Source organism: Notolabrus celidotus, chromosome 15, assembly GCF_009762535.1.
Source record: "Notolabrus celidotus isolate fNotCel1 chromosome 15, fNotCel1.pri, whole genome shotgun sequence".
In the NCBI taxonomy this organism is placed as follows: Eukaryota; Metazoa; Chordata; class Actinopteri; order Labriformes; family Labridae; genus Notolabrus; species Notolabrus celidotus.
Window position 1 is genome coordinate 26,545,632 of NC_048286.1, and position 5,952 is coordinate 26,551,583.

At 37.6% G+C, this 5,952-nt stretch overlaps 1 long non-coding RNA gene across 2 annotated transcripts in view; it reads right to left on the reverse strand.

Moving 5' to 3' along the window:
- Nucleotides 1-1,436, reverse strand: part of LOC117827004 — a 3,513-nt gene extending 2,077 nt beyond the window's left edge. For both annotated transcript variants that reach the window (XR_004634125.1, XR_004634124.1), the window contains exon 1: nucleotides 1,022-1,436. This is a non-coding gene — a long non-coding RNA (uncharacterized LOC117827004). The remainder of the gene's footprint in view (nucleotides 1-1,021) is intronic.
- Nucleotides 1,437-5,952: the final 4,516 nt, after the last annotated feature.

Sequence of the window (5,952 nt, forward strand, 5' to 3'; positions counted from 1 at the left end):
TAAGGCTTTTATTGTTATTGTATGAGCAATAAGTTAACTAATGACAGCATGAAGCCAGTAAAAGCCAATAAAATTGAACGCCAACAGGAGGCAAAACATCAGAAGACTGTTGGTGAAAGTCTACAGTTTTTTGAAAGGAATAAAATGTTGGCACTATTAAAAAAAAAAAAACACGGACATCCGAAAGATGTTTGAAAGAGCAGGCATTGATTTACACAGAGCTACAGAGGCGTCATTTGATTTGAGTATTCGCTGTTACTTGCTAAGGCAAAAAAGCTGGTGAACATCGCAGAGCAGCTTATTAAGCCGGCCTGCCTAAAAATCATGCAGAGGCTGTGTGGACCCCAGGTGATGGATAAGTAAAAATAGTTCCATTTTCTGATAACATTGTCAAAGACAGAATAGATAAAATGGCTGCAGATTGCCAAAATCAGCTGCTCGACAAGCTCAGGAATGTTCCCTTTGCAATGATTCGGCTGGGTGAAACAACAGTGTCCTACGAGTCTGTGCTCAATGTTTGTGTGCAGTATTTTGATGGGGATGACTTGAAACAATCTCATCTAACAACTCGTCTATCAACAATCTAGCAACAATGACAACAGGTGAGGATATGCTTTTTGGCTGTGGACTTATATCTTTCATCTAACAACCTGCCCAACGACAATCTTGATGCATGTTTTACTGACAGGGCGGCTATGATGGGTAAAAACAAAGGATTTAACAGCTGACTGAAGGAAAAAGCCCCTGAGGGCACAATATTCCACTGCATGCTACATCGCCAAGCACTGGCCAGTAAAAACCTTTCTGAAGACCTCAGTAATACCCCGGCGACTGTAATTAAAGTTGTGAACTTTATAAAGGCTCACTCATCTAACAAGAAACTATAACATCAGCAGTTCTGACAGATTTTGAGAACTGAAATAAAAACAGTCCAGGTATTTGGGAGCCAACTCTAGTTTACTTTTGCTTTGCATTAAAATACATCCCTACATTTCATTAATACAAAACAAAAGGCACTGACAGAAAAGAAGATCCTCATCTGAATGACGAACAGGCCACGCCGTCTTCTTCTTGTTTGATTCTTTGAGGCAGATGGCATCCAGAATAATGCTTCCACTTGATTCGAAGTTACTCCCTGAGCTTTAATGTAAACAGAAAAAAAGAAAAAACGTAAGTATTCTTTCACGCTTTCTCAAACATTAACCTTTACTTGATCTATGCTCTAGGTGGACCTGAGGGCCTCTCTCAAAAGCTCCAGATCTTTCTCTCACACTATCCTGAGATTCTTCAGCAGCAAACACAACAGTTTTATTTCAGGTTTTCTTCCTGATGTTTAACATAATTTATCAACATTGCAAAATGACTAAGAACTTAGTTTTGTCCTTGCAGAGATAATAGAGTCTCTTTTGCTTTCTGTAACAAGCCACATGGGTCAAAGAACAGGTTAAATACTTCCTGGTTAAACCATATCGATACAAGAAGAAATAAAGTTTGATAAACTATCAAAGTTATATTGAAATACAAATTACATATTTTCATTCAGGAATTAAATGTATAAAGTATCACAATATATACATGGTTAACTTTTTACAGCTGGTTTAAACAAAATACAAATAAAAATCATTGTACCCTCCCCTGTCCCACAGCTCCATTTGGTACAGTCCACATTACCCACACCTGCTGGAGCAAGAGGCGTTCATGTGCACGTGTTCATGAGAACACTATGTTCCTTCAGAACGTTGACCTGAGAAAGACAAATGATTAGAAATCAAAAATTACAAGAGAACAAATGCCTCATTAATAATATACTAATTAAAGACCATTTCAATCAACTTCAGTGTATTCTAACATCAGCTGATAGACAGACATCATTTCACCAAAACATTCGACTACATGAAATTGTTTTCACTGGTTTATTATTTTTCTCTCTCTTTGATAATAGATGTCCATACTCTACTTTACCTTGACACCCTTGATTCATCAGCGTGTTATGGATTTTTCCTTTTTGGTTTTATTTATATTCATCTGAATCTAGGCAGGAGGTGCAGAGTCTGTTGAATGATTTTGTCTACACAAAAAAAAAGTTTAAGGAGCTGCGACTTACAATGGTCATGGGAAAATATAGAATCAATAAGCAAAGAGGAGCTAACAGATCGGAGTATTTTTTAACCACTCTTTTGATGTTGCACATAAGAAATGAAACTACTGAATACAATAAATAGTGCAGCTGTATAGAGTAATACTTTGGATTTCAAACAGGCTTTTCAACATGTTTACATTGTAACAATGTATACTTACATGTTGGCAACCACCTCCTAGCTTAAACTTGTTTTGTTTGGAAGTCTATTTTAACATGATAACAAGGAATTTACACATTTCATATTGTTGCTTGTAAAACTATCCCACCCTTAGCCTTCTGCCACACACCTTATGGGCCCAAAATAAAGGGTATAAGTCCCCAGTGCGTTACTGTAACATTAACATGCTAATATTATGCATGTCAACATTGTACATTTATTGTCAAGCTAGCTTCAAAACATACAAACAAGCAGCCCATCCATCATTCTAGACAAAGAGTCGAGGGGTTTACTGAACCAACCAGCAACTGAATTTATAACCTCCCTATTTTCACCTATTTAAAACTATCCAACAATAACATGAGCTATTTGACATGTCCTTGCTAGCAGTGATTTTACGCAGTAATTAACCAGATTAACCATGGTTTTAGTATTTTAGCCCCTCGTGGACAAAGTAATCTCTTTGCTGATGATGTCCTGTAGATCTATGTATTTTGGGCATAAAAAATAAAATGTATACATCCCATCCTGCTTTCTTTTCAAGATTCAAGATTCAAGATTCAAGAAAGTTTTATTGACAAGTGAGCTCGCACACTAAAGGAATTTGACGTGGTGAATGGAACACTGGTACTTAACAACAAGACAGTAAGGACACAATAAGGCAGTAAAGGCAATAAATGTATAAACCTAAACACAAATCCAAAAATTCTAAATAAAAATACTATCTGTACAAAGAAAGGTATAGAAGTACTTTTAAAGACATGAAATAAGTTAGATTAGTGCACATGTAGTACATGAATATAATAATAAAATATGTAATGGACTAATTTACAATATTGAACATGGTTATGAGGTATTGCACCAAAAATCAAAGTATTATATTGTATTTTAACAGTTAAACATATCACTCACTGTGAATGCTTGCTGTGAAAATATTTTCATAAGGCTGCTTCTGTACTAAATCATCTGGTCTGATACGCCACATGTAGAATGATGATGCTAGACAAATATCCAATCTTCTTGCTGATGGTCTTGTTTGCTTTGACAGGTCATTAAATAGCATCACTTTTAATTTAAGTCTTTTTCATGACCAGCTAAAAAACTCCCCACTGGAGCTTTAATGAACAATTGAGTTGTGTTAACCCTCCTGTTATGTTGCGGGTCAAAAAATGTACCTTTTTTAAAGTTCAAAAATCAAAAAAGATGTTTTGGGTTCTGACACTTTTGGTTAATTAAATATGCCCTGGGTCAAATTGACCCAGGAACATCATTGCTGTCCATAGAAACGAACATAACAGCATCTTTAATAAGCATTGTGAGATACTTTTAATTTAGGACCTACAAATGGAATGCTGAAGTCTGACATGCTAACATTTGAACTTCCCACCCAAAGTTTGATCACAAGAGGAGCATGGCTTCTGTGTAAATACTGTCAACACCTTTCAGTCTCTGTTTCTCCTCGCTGCAGGTGAATGATGAGGTCATTTGAGTGACAGTTGAGGTAGTCATTTGAAACAGCACAGAGAAGATGGAGAGGCCTGAGTGTGCGGTGGCAACAGTTCGGCTGCATCTCCTCTCCTCCAGTGAGGTGAGGGAGAGATTATGAAGATTTATGCCTGGGGCGCTCCAGCGGCACTGGCATGATTATGATACCATAACACAAGGTCCCATAAAGAAAACGCTGTCAGCTAAATGAACAGTGGAGCACCGAAATGTGCTCGCCATTATGCAATCAATCACTCCTGTCAGGTTCGTAGCCCTCGATCAAGAAAGCTGTCACTGTCAGCTGTTGCTGCTCTCTCTCCTGTCTCAGACTTTCTTTTATTCGTGTGTGTTTTCTGGTTGTCTGTATGTGTATGTGTGTGAATTAGTTTCTGGGTCATTTCCCCTCTTTTCCCAGGCGGCCACAAGTCTCTCACCTACAATACCTCATGTGAGCGCAGATAAGAGGTGAGGAATTACCAAACATGTTGGCCACATGCAGGCTGAGATCACACACACTCAGCCCCCCTCTAATATTTCACAGGAAGGAAGAAAGGGACGCATACATCATCCTGACAGAGCCCGAATGGAGAGAGACATCGCTCCGTTATCTCCACACACACACGCACTGTCAGAGATTTATAGTACAAGCCTTTAATGGTGCCCTTACGCACCTCTCTCTCTCTGTGCACACACAATTCTCACGCACACACAAACACACATCCATCCATCACTCACCTTCTTCTTCCTCTGTTTTCCTCTTCGTCTCCATCTCTCCTCCATCTACTGTCTGTCTCACATCTTCCTTTGCTTTTCATTTCTCTCTTCCATTTTCTCTTTCTTCCTCCTGTCTCTTGTGACAGCTCACAACTCCTCTTCCTCCCATTAACTTAATTGAAGGTACAGTAAAAATAAAGATGTCACAGTATGGTCCAAATGAGACTGTACTGTGGTCCATCATCTCTGTGGTGAAACATGCTCACACTGTAATGCAGATGTGCTTCTGTAAATAGCTTAATGTTCTCCATAAACAGCATGCTGACAGCCATACAGGACTTTCTAATGGGGAGTGTTAAACCTTAAACGCAGACCGTTTACACGAGTGATTTATAGAGACATGCCTGCAGCCAAGAGGCAGGGCTGGTCTCCTGTTCACTACCTGTAAAAGTGCCTGTTGTGTCTCCCATGTCCTGCACACAGGCGTCTCTGCTTTGATGGGTATAGTATGGAAGACGCTATGGAGAGAGTGTGGGAATTGGAAGTCAGGGGGGCTTTAGACATCACACCAAGGAATGATCAGAAATATGTTTCATGCGCATTTTTAATGTGTTTTTATACACAGTGACTCGTCTATTTTATGTAGGATCCTGTATTTTTTTCTGTGTAAGGTAAACGATTTCTCTCAATGGTGATTCAGTTTACAAACTTAAAAACTGAGATGTGACTGCTTGAGAAACTGTGTTGCTGAGGTTCTTCTTCAGTACCATTGAGGACTGACATACAAAAAGCTGAACATAAACAGGTTTAGATGCAAATTTAACAATACTTTAAATTTAAAATGGTAAAACAGAAGGAAGACATACTGTACTTAATGATATTTGTCGTGTCCAGCCATTTGTCAACAAGCTAAACATTTTGTTTAATTACTTTTATTGTGTTGTATAATAACAAATAGACCCAATGCGAGAGAAGAGTATAACCTTAATTTACAGTTGAAAATAAGAAAAAAATGTGAACAGCTCTTAGAGTCAAGTGAAACTTCTTTTATATAGCACATTTTAAAACAACCACAGTTGACCAAAGTGCTGTACAAGTTTAAAAACACAATATCAATAAAAACAAATATTATTTGGAAAGAATAGATATAAAAAATACAATTGATAACACAAAAAATCCACAATAAATAAAAGCTAAATAAAATGCTGGGATGTCCCGTCAGCAGGTATAAAAAGCCAACGCAAAGAGGTGTGTTTTAAGCAAAGATTTAGAGGAGAGATGATATTATAGTTAGGATCTTTATTAAGAAATACAACCATCTGTGTTTTATTTGCAGAGACAAACATTTCATTGATGTTTGTTGATTTCATCAATAAGTTAATTGCTCATAAAGTCTAACTTATCATCCACTTAGGAACCAGCACACAATGCTATCATTACCCTTTTCTTAATAGAA